This window comes from Molothrus aeneus, chromosome 3, assembly GCF_037042795.1.
Source record: "Molothrus aeneus isolate 106 chromosome 3, BPBGC_Maene_1.0, whole genome shotgun sequence".
Taxonomy (NCBI): Eukaryota; Metazoa; Chordata; class Aves; order Passeriformes; family Icteridae; genus Molothrus; species Molothrus aeneus.
In genome coordinates this window covers 66,954,707-66,974,039 of record NC_089648.1, presented here as the reverse complement: position 1 = coordinate 66,974,039, position 19,333 = coordinate 66,954,707, and the positions used below count along the sequence as shown (strand labels likewise).

The 19,333-nt window shown below is 42.3% G+C and overlaps 1 protein-coding gene across 4 annotated transcripts in view; it reads right to left on the bottom strand.

The window, feature by feature from the left end:
• The window catches only part of FYN (FYN proto-oncogene, Src family tyrosine kinase), a 137,663-nt gene that overhangs the window by 75,493 nt on the left and 42,837 nt on the right, over window positions 1-19,333 (bottom strand). For all 4 annotated transcript variants that reach the window (XM_066547103.1, XM_066547102.1, XM_066547101.1 and 1 more), the window contains exon 2: window positions 1,095-1,165. The gene's annotated coding sequence lies outside the window, so the exon portion shown is untranslated. The remainder of the gene's footprint in view (window positions 1-1,094; window positions 1,166-19,333) is intronic.

Below are 19,333 nucleotides of genomic sequence, written 5' to 3'. Positions count from 1 at the left end.
ACAGAGCCAGTCTTTAATTTTCAGTTTTCTACCCCGCAGGCTATCTGACTCTAAGGTCTTCTGCCAGTGGAGAATAAGCCAGTTTTCGTCTGCAATCTGTACATTCTGCCTGGAGAAAAAGCACCAGCCCAACACCCTGCTTGGCCAAGGGAAAGCAGGGACACAGTCTTCTGCTGACATGTTTCTTTTCCCAAGGGTGATTGATTGGTACTATCCAGAACTGTGTATATTGATGGTCTCCTAGGGGGGAAAGCAAGATGAGCCCACTAACTGCTCCAGATCTGCAGCCTTTATTTTTTGCAGGTTTGAAGGGCTTTCTCTGAATCACTTCCCTCTAGTTGGGACATGCCACTAATTACCTCCTGCTCTTCTCTCTCTACTCCTACTTCAGAGTGGTGCAGCTCAGCAGCACAGACACATGATGTGTAATATTTCCAGAGCACTGAGAGAAGTCTGTCGGAGGCTGATGCCTCTGGAAGTGTTGCATACAATACAGTCAGACAAGCAGCAAAGCTTGTCATCTGGTATGGAAAGGAGGAATAGGAAAACTGGTACAGCACACATTAACTATCTCCTTATCTCTCAGACATAAGCAAACCGTCCCAGTTCCACATGGCAAGGGTGTCAGTCAGACATTCTGGGAACAGATGGAAAGATTGTAGAGGGACTGGACACCCCCATCACTTTGGGAAATACATACTCCCTCTGCATTACCTTTCTCCTGGTCTTTCATACAGCTAGCATGCTTTTTTGTACCCCTTGTTTTTTAATTAGGCCTTTTTATTTCTTCTACTCCAGGTTTTAGCTCAACCACTCTTCAGCAGAATGGAACAGCTACAAACACAATAAGCAGATGCCACTGGAGCAAATGAAAACACATTCCTTGCCCTGAGGCCCAGCGTGCTGTTCTCTGTCAATGCTTCTCATACTGCGAGTCTCTGTACCAGAGAAAGAACACATATAATCAACTATACCTGTTCATTTTCCAGAGCTAAAAAAAAATAATAAAAAATAAATTAAAACTGAAGAAAGCTAAAACAACCTTTCTGAAATTCTTGTTGAAAACCAAAATTGATCAAGACAGCACCACTTACCACAATTTCCCCCCCGAAGAGAGCAAGTTTACATTCACCACATTTCCTCACAAATGGCTTGAAAACATGCCCTGTAAAATAAAGAGAAGAAAAGGAGAAAAATAATAAGTGACTGGAACACCACAAATTAATGTGACACTTTCTTCTCTCTCTACTAACATTCATCACCAACTTCCACCATTTTTTCCTGGTTTAGGGAAGGAGGTAATTAGATCTGAACCTTCACAACTAACTATTGAATTCCACTAGTATTATGCAAAATATTAAAATAATTGCAGGACTCCTTCAGACTGCTCAGACACATCACTGTCACTGACATGATGGCTATTCAGACTTCAGGGAGACAAGGTCAACAACAAGAAACACACAGCAGCACACAGCAAGTGTGCCAATTATTTTAGATCCAACCCTAAAAAATTGGTCAACCCAGTATCTCTAAGTCATTTTGTTTTAACAAACTGGTTTTGGAATTGGATGCACATAGGTTCATGACAGCCTCCTTGTTTGAAAAGGGAAAAAAGGGGTTGTGCCACACTTCATTTTTAGACTGTATTAATTACTTGGCATTCTCTAGGAGAACAAAGAGGGAGAAAAAGGAAGCCAACACAATATCCAGCTTGACACACACTGGGGCCCGTTTGAAGAAGATGGAGAGCAAAAGTGACAAATGCCATCATTTTGCCGACCCTGAGTAAATTTCAAATGACAGCTAAGCTTCATTTTCCCTTAAGGCAAAATCTTTGAAAGAATAACTCATGGAGCACAGACTAACAATGATGTTAAAACATTTAGTTTGTGAACTCCTAGAAGAGGGAGGAGGCAAGGATTCTGCTGGTGCTCAGGGTTGGGAGGGGTAACTGTGCAGCAAATGGAGAAGAACATCACTTTCAGTGCCCAGGTGAAGCCACACCAGTGAAGCCAGACTAAATTTGAACTGCTTCTGAGTGCCACTCTCCCCCAAGTACGTGGCTGAACTTTTCACCAGAGAGGTATCTGTGAAATTACTGCTGGATGAGTAACTTCACAGCTATACAGAGATGACTTGGAGCCCTGCACTACTGATCATGAAAACCTGCCTCAGCTGCAGAAACAGCAACTCTTGTGCCAGCACCTCTCCTGAAAGACGCTGTAGGCATAAACAGGAAACAAAAGAGGAATGGCTTCTTAAATCAAGTTATTTTTACTGGTCATCATTACATAAAAAGCAGTTACGAAATTAGAATTTCTATTAAGGAATGACCAAATAAATATTCCTCTAAAACATGGAAACTGAATCACATTGCTCTAAGTCCTGATTAGCAAGCAGGCATTTGATATTATAAAGCTCAGACTTCATTTGAGTGGAGGGATCAGGGCGGGGAGAAAAGAAAAAAAAGCATCATTACAAACCAGAGGAGTCTGTTGTGAGAGATTTTAGAGACAGACATTTTCTAACAGAAAAGTAAAAATGTAAGCATCGTCTCTGCTTGCTTTCCTTGTTTAGCAATTGAGAAAAAGAGTGGGTATACCAAGGAGTAAAGGAAAAAAAAATGAACACCCCCTCCTCTCCCATTGCCTTTTGTACAGCTTGGCAGAGTTTATGAAAACACTGAAAAAAACGTGGGTCTTAACTGCTTTGCTCAAACTCAGGGAAGGTGGTTATTATTCCAGCACCATCTATTTCCCTCCCTAGCTTCCAGGCATTTGGCCTGGAAAGAAAACATCAAGTCAAGAAACTCTACTTCTGCCTCCGAACTAATTGGATAAAATCTGCATGCAGAAAAGTTAGAAGCTTAAGAAATGAGCCAGGTCCAAAACAATCCAATGGCACCTCAACTCTGGATTAGCTCATTATTTTCTTCTACACCATGAGACTGATTTAAAAATTTCCTTAGAGGAGTGACAAATAAGGGAACTCTGTACTTCATGCTGCTCGTCCCAGGAATACTTGAAAGACAAAGGCTGGCGCCACTGCCAAAAGGGGCTGAACTCCCCCCAGCACTGGTGTGGAGCTTCTGGATGCAGCCCTGGCATCCAGCCTCTCTCACCCCAGCACAAATGCCTGTGCAGCAACCAGGATTAAACCAAACTGGGGAAATTCTTCAGACAAGTTTGTGAGTGACAGAATAGAATAGAATAGAATAACACAAGAACTAAAAAAGAAAGAGGCCTGTGCTGACTCTAGGGTAAAAGGGAGGAAAAGATGGAAAGGATGGACCAAGAGTACAGCTCCACTTGTAACATTCCCACATTACAGCATGCTGCTACTTTAATACATGCCAAGGGAGTCTAGCCCAAGCCTTTCACTGAGACCATGTATGACCAAAACTAGCAAGAGGGCTAGGGAAAGGGGTATCTTGTTAAATCTGAGGCAGCCACACAATTTGCCACATCACTAGCCTTGCAAGATCTTCAGAACTGTAGGGATGGCAGATAGAAAGTTTGGGGAAGCCTTTTGCTTGATTTTAGATGATGAAAAATGTGCTCCATCTCTTAGGCTACAAAGGAGAAGAGAGGCTTGGAGATGGAATAGGGAGGGAGAAGGGAAGGGAAGTATTTTGCTGCATAATTGAGGGTGAGGGCAGGACATAGCATGCAGAGTAAACCAAAGATTACTCACTCTTTATTTGTGTTCAATCTAGGGGCCCATACAGAACTCAATTTCAGTCTTAATGATTTTCATTCTATCCAAGAATTTAGGGGAAATATCCCTTTTTCTTGAAGGCTTTGGATCATGATACATATCTCCAAATTTTGATGAGCACTTTTTAGAAAAGCTCTGCTCACTTTGGAGAGTACAGCAGAGGAGATGAAAAATAAATTAATACAGGCCTCAAGGCACACCAATATAGGCTTCTTTTACAATTAGTATAACAAATAGAAGAGGAAACAAACGGTTTGTCCAACCAGTGTCCAAATGAAAGCTGTCCAAGCATCTCCTCCTACATGGTAAGACACAGAAAATCCTTAGCACACCAATGGATACAAAAAGTTGTGCTGAATCTCAGAGTGACATGATTTGAAACATTAAAGAAAAGCAAAACACTTTTGGGGGATAATCAGAGTTATTATCTGCCAGGACCAGCCTTTTCCTGCAGGCAGCATGAGCTTCCACAAACTGCCACCTTTTACCAAAAACCCATATCCCCCTCCTAGTGTTACATATATATCAGCAGTGTAGTTATGTAGCCTTGTGGAAAAGTCACTTTCTTTTTGTAAAGAAGTATTTTGTGAAACAATGTGGCAAGCAGCATAACTAGACATCATTTGCGTGTTCGGTTTCATGACATTGTCTGCTTCATGAGACAACCTCTATTTTTCCCCATCAACTTTCAGATGTGTTTTTGTCAGTTCATACTGGAATCAGAATTAAGTTTATTACTACTGACAAAAGAGAAATCACTGAAAGCAGACATGGTAAATGCTTTTTTCTCAACCCTGCACTCCCAAATCCATCAGCACTCACTAACTTCAAGGGTCTTTGAATCAAATGCATTGTGAATAATCCTAGATGGGAACCCACAAAACTCCCGATTGTTCATTGAAGCAAAAACTGTTCAGTGACAATTTACTCACCATTGAAAACAGATAATAACATGACTGAAACCATAAAAACAGCCACACAGAGGGTGCTGGTCTGGTACATGTTGCAGTTCATATGAGTTTCAACCAGCTGGAGGAAGTGGCTGGTTGAAGTCATAAGTGGTCTTACATACTTTTCAAATGCCAGTAGATGCAATTGAGTTTATGGCACTCAAACACAGAAGAAAATCTACATAATTATGAACATCTGTCAGTTTTCTATTAGCAATATGCTTCTGCTGCTGTTTTTTCAAACCTCAAGTAGAAGCAGGCATTCCTGCTTCTTGGGCTGCTATTTTACTTGGCAAAAACTAGGAAGATTAAGTTTTTCATGCTGAACAGTTTACAAAGGAACATGTCTGGATCAGGATGTGTAACCAGTAAATAAGCTGGATCCATTTTGAAAAGAAAGTGTTGGTTAGTCTCTTCAGAGTAATAGCCTGCTTTTTTTTATCTGTTTCAATGTCAGTCATGCTTATGTTACACTACATCATACCACACAGATTTGGGGCCATGAATTGGTCCAGAAAGTTCTTTTCAGTAGTAGGTTACTAGGACTCTGCTCTAGCAATCTCAAGTTACTCTTTACAGACTGGTTGAGGATTCTGTCACCCAGGACTCTGCTGACACTGGCTGGTTGAACAAATCCATGGAAGCACACATGTTCAGTTTTTAATAGAGTGCATGCAGCATTTTCCACCTCTTCCCATCACCTAAGATTTGTAACCTTACTAAAACCAAAAAGCAACTAACCAAAAAACCTCCAACTGACCAAACCCAAGAAACCCCTTCTAGAAGCAACATTGAACAGAAGGAGAAAAACAATATCCTACATGCTGAATTCACACAGCCAGTTTATAAAGGAACTGCACATCTTAACTTACATAAAGTAATCCTTTACTGTGCAATGCCAGATTACATATAAAGAGCCCTTATCCTGTGAACATCTGAAAGCTTTCCAACAATAAAACATTTAAAGTTTAAGGGAAGCTTATAGGCTTGTTCTTACACAGAGACAAAAGCCTCCCTGTTAGCCTGAAACCATCCCTTTTCTAAGTGAGGTCCCAGATAGCTGGCACATGATATGAAAAAGCCTTGTCATCAACAGGCTTGGGGAGAGAGAGCTGAGGGCAGAAAGAGAAAGCTCCCAACAAAATCTGCTGTTGCAACAAGTCCAGACACACCCCTGGACAACAGCAAAGGAAAAAAAACCACCAACCACCAACACTATTAGAAAACTTATACTGAGACAATACTATTCTAGTGGTTTGTCCTCCCATGCAACAGTGCCAAAACTTGGAAAGAGGACAGGGCTATGGGAGAGGCACTCTGCATTTTTTCATGTCAAAGTCACTGGGTTTCTAAAACAGTTACTGGAAAGCTTCCACACATGCAGGATGTAAATAAGGATCACTAGGTTCGTCTGTTAAAGGAGTCCAAAAGTAGTTTAGTAGTTTCAAAACAAGAATGTTTGTCTGCACCATTAAACTTGTTCCTGTCTAAAAACACGTCTGCCCTTTCCATTTGGAGCAGAAGGAACTCAGATGCAAAGTCACCACTGCAGTGGCAACAAGTCTTAAGAAACAGGAAACGTGGGAGGAAAACACCAGGAAAACACAGAGCCTTTGCTCAAGCTATTTCTGATTTAATAAAATGGAGCTATGAAGAGCAAGAAACCCACAAACTGTGCTAAAGATCAAAAGCTGAGCTGCTGTATTGACTCACCTTTAGCAGACGTGCTGCTGTCAGCTGTTGCCCATGCTCTGTGGCTCCCAGCCCTGCCAAAGCTGCTTGCTCTCCTTCACCCTGGGCTATGCCACTCACCCAGGCAGTTCAAGCCTCTCAATACTGCTAGCTCAGTATCAGTGATACTTTTGATCAGTACCTTTCCCTTTTCTCTACTTTCAAACTGGATAAACTAAATAAAATCTTCATCCACAACTCCTTTTCCATGCATCAGCTTGGCTTTGTAATGGCAGAGCTGAAAGCATGAAGCTAGGATCTGGAAACACAGCACCATCCAACCAGCAACTCCTGCCTGGAAAGCGCCAGCAGAGGCAGAGAGGGTGGATGTGTACACACACCCAGCAGAGGCAGATGCAAAGAATCAAAAGATGCCAACAGCTTTAAGAAACCTTCAGTGGGACAGCCAGAGGTTAGGGTGAGCAAGTGGAGAATAGCACAGTGAAGCCACTGGTGACAGAAAGGTGATTGCGATGGCACTTGAGGCCCATTCTTAAATCCTGCCCTTTGAGAAGAACCCAAACCCTGTGGCACCCCTGGTCATCCACACTGCTGGGGAGAGAGGCAAGTGTGCAGCGCTGTGTGAGCTGAAAGGCAGCACATGCTGTGCACAGCTCAGCCTCCCCCTGGAACTCCTGTCCCTGGGTCAGGAGGCCGTGGGCAGCCACGGGGGCTGAGCAATCCATAGGGGAAGCTATTAGCAAGCTCAATACCGAGTAGGCACTCAGACTGAGAGTGTCGCATATGAGGGGCATGTGATTGCAGAAGCACAGTTCAGTTCTCAAAATAACAGGAAAAAATACTTCATTAATTACGGGAAGAGCACTTGCATTTCACTTTGCAGAAAGACGAGAAGTACTATGCCCCAAACAATTTTTTAAAAAATGAATGAATGGAGACCATAGTCCTAAAAATAGACTGAACTCTCTATCCCTCTGAGGTGGCTCCTAGAAATGTTGCTGGGCATCTCTGGGGCAGAGGGAAGGCACAGGCAGACAGTGATGTGGGGACATGGTGGCTAGAGCCAGTGCTGCATCACTCTCCCAGACCCGCAGCCTGCTCCTCCTTACCTGCCCAATATCCCAGTGGCATCAGTGAAACACTTCTATGGCCAGAAATAAGTACTCACATCACTATGAAAGTTAAAAAATACAGCAGGGGAAAAAACCCCATGCATAATTCAAGGTTTCAGAAGCTTTTGCTTTAATAATTGATTTTCCAGTTTGTTTCAAAGAAGAAAATGCCTTCCTTATAAAGATACAGGATTGACCCAGAAGGACCTTTAGCAGAATCTGGCTAAACAGTGTATTTACAAACCTTCTGCAGAAGCAGTAAAGGCCATTTAGAAGTGCAATTACAGTGCAAAGCAAATGTAGTTTTTTGTATACAAAAATTTGCTTTTATAAGCAATTGTTATAAAAAAATTTCCCCTTCCCCTTAAGAGAGAATCTTAGTTATACAATAAATATTTTTGTGCTTTGATCAGTGTGCATGGTTTTAATTAAGGACATTTTTTCCATGACATACAATAAACACATACACAGAGAATATATATAGAATATATATGCTACTGTTGCAATATTACAATACCCATAATGTCAGTCATTCCCATTATAGAAGAAATCATTAAAAATACACACATGGGAACACACAGACTCAAAGTCCTGGCAAATTTACTTCAAGGCTTTAAAGGTTAAAAGAATTCAGCACAAGTATCTCTTAGGACAAATTGGGGGTGTTTACTGAGGACTTCTTGTAGTTCAGTCAATACATGGATTTAGCTAATTTTAAATGAGCCAAATGATACTTATATCTTGTACATGTAATACTTTAATGGCTAGATCACTTCCTATTGTGGTTTCACAACTGCTGTAATTCCAAATTGTCCCAGAGTGAAAAGAAAGCATGGGGGGGGGCAGGCAAGGTGAGCCTTTGCAGAAGATACCCCACCTACATGTCACACTTCCTGATGTGCAATATAAAAATGTTGAAAAGAGGGTGAAATTCTGCAAGAATAGGCTATTTGTAAACCTATTTCTGTATCAAAGAAGGCCCGTGATGTGAAAAGTAAACAGTGTAAGAAAAGAATATAGCAACACGATTAGAATACAAACAATGAGAATGCTGCACTGTAAACTAATTATTAACTACAACAAGCTGAAAATAAACGGTTTCCTTTTTGCCATGTTCACTTTAATCTTCTGAGAGGCAGGAAGGGGGAAGACGGGAGGAGGCAGCGGTTTCAGACTTGTGGAGCTTATCAAATCCCAGATCGGATGATGAGAGCACAGCTAAAAAGAAAACATCCTCTCTCCCCACCTCTCTCCCTCCCCAGAAAGGAAGCACAGCCTTTAGGACCAATCTGCAGTGTTTGTTTGCTGCTCTTTAAGGGATTACTCTGGAGAGCGTTTTTCTTAAGCTGTTCTTATCTCTTTCTGGAAGTTTCAAAATAAACAAGAGTACTGGAAATAGAAGAACAAAAAACTTGACTTTCTGGTTTATTTTTTTAAATAGTGAGACAAGTAAAGAAAATAAATAAGGTCTTTCATTGTCACATAAGACAAAACGGAAGGGAATATAACCTTGAAATCTGAGAAGCATTGCAAAACCTAGGAAAAAATCACCAATGGGCTGAGGATGGGGATGAGTGAAAAAAAAAAAAAAAGAGGGCTGCCCCTCATGCTACTTCACTGATTATTTATTTACTTACTTTAATGATGAGATTTTATGTTGCTGGGTTCTATATTCAGGAAATAACATGAATAAATACATACATAAATAAAAGGACCAACCACAAAATTTACTGTATTTTGACAATTGACCTACAAAAAACACCTTAAACAACTACCCCTGCTCTTTAGTGGCTTCCAAAAAAGGCTCTCCCATAGTGCAAACAGGAAATTAAATTCTCAGGACAACACACTAGAATTATGAATGAAAAGATTTTACACTGATGTAATGCTTCAGTCTCAAGCTCTAGATCAAGTCTTTATTCTTTCACACTGCCCTTAAAGACAACAGGTTTTCCCTCAGAAAGCAAGTGTCCCAGTGTGAACCAGAAAAACACAAGGGTCATGTAATTCCAGGATTGTGCTACATTATTATAAACCTCTTTGCAGCACAGAAGCCACACAAAAGCATTTATTTTGCTGAAATATTCTAAGGATTTAAAATGTCATCACTATTCAGTACAACCTCCCTATTTTTTTTTTGTCTTTTTTTTTTCAAGATTAAGTGAACGCCTGATCAGTGAAACTAAAGAAACCGAATTTCCAGCTCATCCGGACGTGTGATGGTAACTTTACAATGAGAGTCCTTCCCACATTGCATCCCGGTGCTCCTGGCTCTCCCACAGCCCCAGATGCCTGCTGCCCAGTCACATTTACTGCACAAGCCCTGCTGCAGCCACTGCTCAGCTGCTCCAGGGGGGTCTGCAGCACCCTGCTCCTGCTGCCACCACGCCCAGCCCATGTCCCTGCAGCAGCTAATGCCCTGGAGAAAGGGCAGGGAAGTCAAACGCTGCCCCTGAAGGCCCCTCCCTGGCTGGAGACAGCCTGCAAACTTAGAAAGAGAAGGACTGGTGTACAAACACACTGAGTTACAGCCTAACCCCCACTTCCTCAGGAAACTAGGGTAAAAGATCTGGTTTTTCTCTTGCTATGTCCCCATCTTACACCACCAACTATGCAGATGCAGCTTTAAAAAAAAAAAAGGAGTAGCATAGACATAAGGCTTAAGGGCCTATATCCCCATACAGCATCTGGATTTCTGTCTCAGACATGTTTCAGAAGTGTCATTGATTTCCTGTTTAATATTCATGCTTTATTGCTGCACAAAGCCAGCCTCGGCTCAAAGAGCGATACATTACTCTCCTATCCTCCAAGAAGATCCTTAATGAGGATATTCTGGTTTCTTGATGTTCAGAGGCCTTCTGTTGGTGTCAGCAGAAGATCAGAATGCATGGCACATGGACAAGGAGAAGTCAGCTCTGCCTGTTAAAGCAGAGCTACAGGAGCAAAAGGGACCTTGAATGACCATCCAGGTGGCTTTCCTGCTCAAGGCAGAACAACTACACTTATGTTATTATTTTTATTAGGCCACCTGACCTGGCTGGGGGAAAAAAGATGTGTTTTGAGGCTCACAGTTCCTTGCTGAGCCTGAAGCCTCTCCCCTGTGTCGCCCTGGTCCAGCCCTCAGACACGCCAGTTGGTCTGGTAAGATCCCTGCCTGCAAACCCTGCCTTCCTTGCATTGCCATGGTTACAACCATGCTGCTATTACCGTGCATGTTGAGCCTATTTTTAAAAGCCTGCAGTGACAGGAGATGCTGGTTAAGGCCTTAATCTCAATAAGGTCTAAAATTACAATGAGTGCTTACTACTTGTGCAAATGCTGCGCTCTGAAAGCTGAAGATGGGTGGTGAGCTGCTCTGCATTGCCTGCATCCCAGAAAAAAGAGAACATTTTAAAGGAGAGACCTAAAGGACAAGAAGAAAGTAGTCCTGCTGATATTAACCAGGAGGGTTAGGTCAGCAGAAAATCTGTAGTGACATGTCAGAAAGCAGCTTGTGCACTGGAGGAGACAGGCATCACAGGAGGCTGGAGGAGAAAGATGCCCTCTTGGAGCTGGCTGACAGATGGGAATAGAAAGGAAGGGAGGGTCTTTGGTGATAAAGATAGGCATCTTGTGCTGAATGATGAAATTAGTAGAGGAGTGTGTAGGGAAGGTTACACTGCTAAAAAATGAGGAAATGGGACAAATTTCTTTAGTGAAGACATTCTGGACAGATGGAATTACAATCTGAAGGCGCCAGAGAAAATGATGTTGCAGTAATTCAAGACAACAAATGAGCACTTAGATGTGAATTTCAGCTGTGTGGGGTGGATAGCACAGGGCATTTATGAAGACATTGTATGCAAGAAGAATCTGCTGATCTCAGAGCAAAGACACAGGGAACTAGGAGATGGACAGCTTTTGGCCTGGCTGAGGGACACTGATGTTGTCCATGGCAACAGCAGTGCGAGATAATGTGGAGAGCTGCAGGTGGAGGAAGGAAGAGAGGTATCAATGGATATCTGTTTAGTCATGCTGAATGAGACTTGATGGCTTGGTATCCACAAAGAAGTGTAAAAGGACTGATTGAGGTTATGGCTTGGTTAAGGGAAGAGAAAACTAGTTTTATGTTCCAGTCTCAACAACCTTATATACCTATGTATCTATGGCTGGTGATTTTATATATGTGTGTGTGTGTGTGTGTGTGTAAATACATATTTGTATAAACACATATTTGCATACATACATGTAATAGCTCTGTATGCAAAGGAATCAGAGATAAAGCTGTAGTCAGAATAGGAGAAGAGAAAGAACACAGCCCTGTACTCCCTGATAAAAAACAGAAGTGGAAAAAAACCTTTCTCCTTTTTCTTTATTTGTGGCATTGGTAACAAAGCATGTAGTAGCAAAATTCTTGCCTGCTAACCCCCTGGAAAGTTTAAGCAGTCAAAAAGAAAATTAGCACCAGAACTGCATCATGCAGCTCAACAAATCCTTCCACATTCGGAGGGCAGGTGTCCCATGCACCCACACTGCCACACACCTCAGAGGATGTGTGAACAGCTACTGGCTCTGTCAGCAGTGGCTTATCTGATACAACACCCCTTACAGCACGGGAGAAGCGTATTTTGGTCTAGTGATGGATGTGTGTGTAGCCATGTGTCAAATCTGCCAGCATGCTGAGTGCTGGAAACAAATGGCACTTTCAGAGCAGCGCATCTGGGTCACTGCCTGCTCTCGCTGTGCCTGTGAGGACCGTGGGGAAGAACAGTGCAGCAGGGAGAAGCAGGCTGCAGATTTAAGGAGCTGTGCTGGCAGGTAATATCTAGGCCACTGTTTGTAAACAGGATACCCTCACCCTGGAACAACAGAAGTGGCTTTTTGGTACTGTAAGGGTAAGTCTTTTGCCCCCTATGTGATGAGGTAACACTAGTTTATTTTCTTCCTACTCTCAGTTTTGCAGGTAAAACCAGAATAATAAACCCACATTCAATGTCCCTCCCATCTTGAGTAAAATAGACTGCAAATCACTGAGAAATAACACACAGAAAGTACTCACAGGCTCTGCTTTTTAGTGCTGTAACTAGCTTGGACTCACACATTTAGGAAATGTCACATTTGATTTTGACCTAGAATCAAGTTCACTCCGCCTGGCTGAAGCACAAGACGCCCCATTCATGCCTGGAGCGCAGCCTCCAGCTGCAGAATGTGGAGCGCAGCCTCCAGCTGCAGAATGTGGGTTACCAGCAGCAGGAGACATCTGAGAAGGAGCATTCAGAGCAGACCGTGTGCCACTTTCAGCCCTGAACGCATTCGATTATGAACTCCACAAAATGCATGAATGGTACAGGCTGACAGTACAATCCCTGGAAGTACATATCCATAACAATCCTATGGAAAAAAGTAGGATGCACACCTGAGAGCAACAAAGAGATGAGACCTTTTTTTTCCTCTTTCTTTGGAATATGCAAGCCAGCTAATTAATTTCCCCTCCAAAAAACCATTTGCACAGTCTGGGAGCTGCTGCAAGGGCCAGTTGTGAAGATTTCAACAGTAAACACCATCATCAGCAGCTAATCAATAGTCATATTTTAAATCTAAACTGTACATGATAAAAACATCCGGTTCCTTTTCCTCGCATATACTTTTACATCAAATGACAAATTGTCCATAGAATTTGGGACCACAACAGTCCCACAAAGCCATTGGCACTGCAGCTGGACAGTCTGTGCAGGAATGCTACCTGGCATGTCAAGATGCCCTGCACACCACACATTGCAGTTTTCACCTTGGACAACAACCAGTGCACTTGGTCTGCTTCCTCTCCCCATGCTACACATGCTTACTGCACTTCCAGCCCACCCTCACAAAGAGAGAGCGAAAAGTACTTTGAAACACCTCATGCATGGAAGGGTATCAAGAAAGGGATCTGCATTTCACCTTGCCATACACATGTATGGGGAGTGAAAACAGCGCTCTCCACAACCAGATGGATGCATTTAAAAGAAGAGGACAAAAAGTAAGAGAGAGCAATGGTTCCTCATAAACACGTGTGTTTTATCAACTGCCTGAGCACCAAAGCATTTCCCTTTTCCGGACAGACACCTCTGGGTCACATCTTTCAGCTCTCTGAAAATTTCAACAGCTCACTGGATTCCATTTCATGTAAAGAGGGGGAAGGGATGTGGACTGAGCATCAGATAGCCAAATGCAGAAATGGATTTAAATGGAACTGAAATTCATCTCCCAAGGAGAGGGCTTCCAGTACCAGGACTATGTAAAAGGAAGAAAATAAGAAGGTGCAGAGTGACAGATGCATATCATACAGCTGGGACCATTTATGTCCATAGAGTTTTCACTGCATGAGCAGTAGGAGAAGACATTCTCCTCCTAGGCAAGTTCTTTCTCATTCTAGGATTCACAATGGAGCAATTACAAGCTTCCTAAAAGCCCTGCAAAGCTTTCAAGGCTTACAGTAGCTACAGCTTCTGACCCAGACTCACTGTAAGCATTAGTAGAGAGCAGAGGAGTAGAAAACATTGCAGCCTGGGTGAGTAAATAAAAGCCAATGTGTGTGGACTTCAGCAAGTCCTGCCCTACTTGCCTTAAAAATGTCCATTGGTCCTTTTGGTATAAGTGATGTACAAAATTAACACTGTAACAGGCCTGTTTAGGAAGACTGACTCCTTTACTCCATCAACAGAACTGGCAGCATTGCCCTGCAAGTGTCAGGCTTACCTCTCATTTTTGGGGGAAAGCACCAGCACCAGCATGCACAAAGTAACAAGGGTATACAAAGCATTTTGTAGGCTTGGAATAAAACCCTGATTGTAGGATTCACAGAAAGAATTTATGTTAACAGAGCAAGCTATTTATAGCATCTCGCCATAGAAATGAACTGTCTCTTGGTTCCTGTCCTCGTGAAACACAGCTTTTTAGCCAGCTCTTTACTCTAAAAGCATGGGTGAAGGGGGGCATGGGGAAAGGGAAGCTACTCTCTGACATACACCCTGCTGGCTCCAGTTATACTGGAGATAAGGTCTTCCTGTGCTGTGGCACAAAAGGGACTGATGGCCTGAGCCCAGAGCAGTCCCAGCACCCTTCCCCAGCCCCCTCAGCTGTGCGGTGGCAGTGACAGAGCTGCCTGTGCCATGGCTATTGCTCACAGCTCTGAGCTGTGCCTTCCTTGCTCATGGACACACAGGATCAAGCAGGACTGCTCTTTCCAGGTTCCTCAAGACCTGAATGTTTAATTACAGGCTCTTAGGCAAGGTTAATCCAAGTATACCTAAAGAAGATTACAGATCCTTGAAAGAGCACAGGGACAAACCAAGAGGGAAAGAACCCGGTCTCTCCCCAGCCAGCCCTTCGGAACATCCCAAATTGGAGAAACATGTACATATCCTCACATTTCTTACACTTTCTGAAATGAAGGTATGCCTTAATTCTGATCACACACAGCCAGCCAGCTAGAAACTCACATTCCTGTGAGTTTCACAAACCTCATCACATTAGCAAAATCATTACATGAAGTCTCACCTATTTGTTACAAATGACCCAGATCCACAGTCTGCTTACTATGCAAGCTTAATTAATTATTTCTGCCAGTTTGCTCAGACAAGAAGCTGAGAAAACTGCAGGCACAAGACTGCACCCTCAGCAAGTTTGCTGGCACCAGGTTGTGGTACAGTCGACATGCTGGAGGGAAGGAGTGTCATCCAGAGGGACCTTAGGAGGCTTGAGAGGTGGGACTGTGCAAACCTCATGACATTCTACAAGGCCAAGTGCAATCAGAGTCAGGACAGTCTCAAACACAAATACAGGCCTGATGGAAAACTGATTGAGAGCAGCCCTGAGGAGAAGGACCTGGGGATGTTGGTGGATGAGAAGCTAAACATGACCCAGCAACGTGTGCTCAGAGCCCAGAGAGCCAACTCTGTCCTGGGCTCATCCAAAGGACGGCCAGGCAGGAGATTCTGTCCCTCTGCTCTTGTGAGACCCCACCTGGAATGCTGCATCCAGCTCTGGGGCCCCAGACCTTCTGCAGTGTGTCCAGAGGAGGCCATGAAGATGATCAGAGGGTTGGAGCACCTCTCTTAGGTACATAGGCTGAGGGAGCTGGGGCTGTTCAGCTTGGAGAAGAGAAGGCTCCAGGGAGACCTTATTCACCTCCCAGTACCAAAAAGGGGGCTACAAGAGAGCTGGAGAGGGACTTTCTAGAAAGGAATGTAATGACAGGACAAGGGGGAATGGCTTTAAACTGAGAGTAGGTTTAAATGAGAGATAAGGAAGAAATTCTTTACTCAGAGGTGGTGAGACACTGGGACAAGTTGCCCAGAGAAGCTGTGGGTGCCACATCTCAGGAAGTGTTGAAGGCCAAGTTGGATGTGGCTCTGAGCAATGGGGTCTTGTGGAAGGTGTCCTTGCCCTTGACAGAGTGGTTGGAAATAAATGATCTTTAAGGTCCCTTCCAACCATTCTATGATTCTATTAAAAAAAAAAACAAAACCTTTTTGGAAAAAAAAAGCAAAATGTAGCAGATTTGCTGTTTCAAAGTACAAAAGCAATAGATGAATAAATCAGAAACTAAAACATGCACACACATACAAATCCCTAATTTCTTTTAAGTACTTACATAAATAAGATGCAATTGATTTCTATATCCCTATCAGTAAGGTTTCTGTTGTTAAGCTTTTATATCTCAAGATCAGTGCTATCTGGCCAATAAACTAGACCCTGGTGTTCAGAGATTACAGTTTAGACTGACTTAAAAAAGAGAAAATAATGAAAAAATGTCTTTTAAACTACAGAAAGTTTTTATATTTTGGCAAAAAGCATTATTTCAGACTAAAATAACCTCACTTTTCCCAGTTGGGACCCCACATATCCTCAGTATCCCCTGCCCTTTGCAAACTTTTGAGAGAACACAGGCTCTCACTGTATTTTTGTCACTAAGTCTCATCCATCAACAACTCCACAATAAAACATCTCATAGATGGTTCCCTCACACTGCTTCCTTTCAGTATCTCATGCTGACACTCTTAGTTGGTTTATAAAAAGGCATATCTTAAATTATTGTACCAATAATCTTAAATTAGACTAATGGGAACTCTGAACTGAAAATAAAGCTCTAAAAGCTATAGGGTATACATATATCATGAGACTTTATTAAACTATAAATCTGTTGATTACAATCTTATTTTGTAAAGACAGAATTATCTTAAGCCAATTTGTTGCTGAACATAATAGCATTTGGTGTCTATAATGAAAATTAGATTATATCAGGCTAAGTTTGTTTATAATTTTAGATTAACAGCATTAGACACAGTGAAGTGTTCACACAGATGAAATAACGAAATGCAATATGTTTTCCTTTCATTTCCATTCCCATTTGGTACTCCCTGAGTACTTGCTGCACAGTACCAGAAATTTTGTTTGAAAAGAGAAAATTCTCCTTCTGCATTTCACAAAGAGTTTGATTAAGCTGATACACAACATCACTTATTGAAAAGGTGTACTCCAAAACAAATCAGAAGTGCTGATGAAGATAAACCCTGAGCTGTCCCTATCCCTTAGAAGCAGAGGCTGTTCTGATGCATTTCTTCATTTACCTCAATTCACGTGATTTTCCCATTGGTTACATTGCACTGATCACTGAATCTTTGAGACATGGGGGGTTTACAACCTATCACCCCAAAATGTTTTGGTTTAAATGATGGAACAGTGATGGGTGAGCAACACAGGAGAGCACATGTGAGCAGGAACTTCAGAAGTTGGCTGTGTCACCCCAGAAGTCCTGTCTTGAACCACAGCCTGGAGGGAAAAGCAGAGTGCACACAAAGTTTTTACATCCTTGCACTCAACAGAAGTAGAAAGGTACACCTACTAAAATGTAAGCCTAAATGTAAGTGATATTTTCTGGTGCTGACAACTCTGAGTCCTTCAGACTTACAGATCACTGATTCAGAGACTTTGCACCAGCTTGTTTATTGATGACTGACTAAATCACAAACCTCTGCATGAAAAACACTGTGCAAGCTTCTACATAGTCATTTTACCACCCTCATCATGGTCATCACCACCCTTCACAGGAAGATCTGGGTGATAAAGTTGTGTTCATATCATCCCTAGATCTTGGTCGTGGTCGCACTCAGCTTCCTTTGGGAGGAAATTAATGAAATTTGCTCTCCCTCAAGTCATGTTTTTTACATATGGGCTGTTTGGGAGGACTGTGAGGACATGAAGTGATGGTGGTGTGCAGCCAAAGCTGCCTTTAAGCTTTTGCTCTGCCCTGCCCAGCCCTTCCACGATGATTCAGTTTCTTTGCAGTGGCTGGAAATCAACTTCAAAATAAGAAAGTTTTCCTTCTGGCAACCGGTATTTTTTATTCTCTGTCCAGTGTCATAGGCAAAGAAGGAGAGAGAATGGAAGGGAAAGGAGATCCCACATACTTCACTTTTTTATTTAGATTTGCTGCAAATATTCAGAGGTCTCCATTGTCCTGTTACCCGGACGGTAAATAGCAGTGGTGACGCACTCCAAGAAAGTATCCCCCATCGACCAACAAAAATAACTTCTGCCAGCACCAACTGTCACATGTCAAAACTCCACGCTATTCTTGGAGCAGATGCAGGCTCAGGAATTTTTCTTTCTTTTTTTTTTTAAGCAAAGTAATTTCAAACCAGTCCAACCAACACATGCGATGTGTGTGATGGTTTTGGCAGCCGCTAATTTTCTAAATGATAATTACTGGCAATTTATCAGCCTTAACAGTTTGAGACAGGCAGTTTGACAATGTTAGCGGACGCTGCTGAACCAAAATACAGTTCCCACGGGCTCTCTCACACACTTTTTCCTTCTTGCTGGTTGAAGAATTTCAAGTGCTCCTCTATGATCTGGCTAATCCTTACCCTGCACTGGTTCTCAGAGCACTGCCAGCAGGGCTCTATTAAATCTCCACAGCATACACCATTAAAAAAAACCCAAAACTTTTACAATGTATTAATTGTACCCCCTCTGACACATGACTGCAAATAGCTCTGGCAAACAACTGTACCTCGATGAATAAAAAGTTTGTTTGACCAAAGAGGAATTGGAGTTGCTTGGCGCTGAAGATAAATACAGCAAAGCTCCAGCTGACACATCTTGCACAGACTGTCCTATCAGGTCTCCTGTACTTATCCTTATATACAACACAGAGCAAAACTTTGTTTGAAGCTTTGGATTTAAAGACCAAGATTTCTGGGCAAACTGAAGTATTAGCCTCTGAATTTATCTTATTAGCCCTCTGCCAGTCTAGTGACTTCACAAATGAACTTTTACAAGTTCTATTTTTTCCTCTAGCAGAGGTAAAATTTTTATTAAACACACACACATTACTGGAATACTAGCAAGGGGAAAAAAAAAAGATAAATTTTATATTTTTTTTAAATCCTGAAAGCTGATCTTCCATGTTGTATTAGAAAGCTGTAATTCTATACTTTAGACTCAGGTGAGCTGAGGATGTTAAGTCACAGGTACTAAATCTCTGGAATGTCAGAGTGCCATGCCCACTTTCAGCCAAACCTTCAATGCTCCTGATGTTTTTTGCTTCTGTGAAGCCTACTTCATGCCATTAAGTGTCTACACGATGCAAACAGTCATCAGCTATGTGTGGCCTTTTCCTCTTTTATACCCTCTGTCCTACAGAATTTCTGATGATCATCTCTCTGGGCCAACAATTTGAAAGGCTTAGCCACAGAGAAGAAATGTGCTTTATGTAATCATTCTGCGTCCAGAACTCACCATTCTCATTGACAGGGATTTTATGGAGTAGGATCTTCACAAGGGCAAGGTGAGATGCTTTACATCAAAAGGATCAACATCACTAAGGACTCCTAGTGT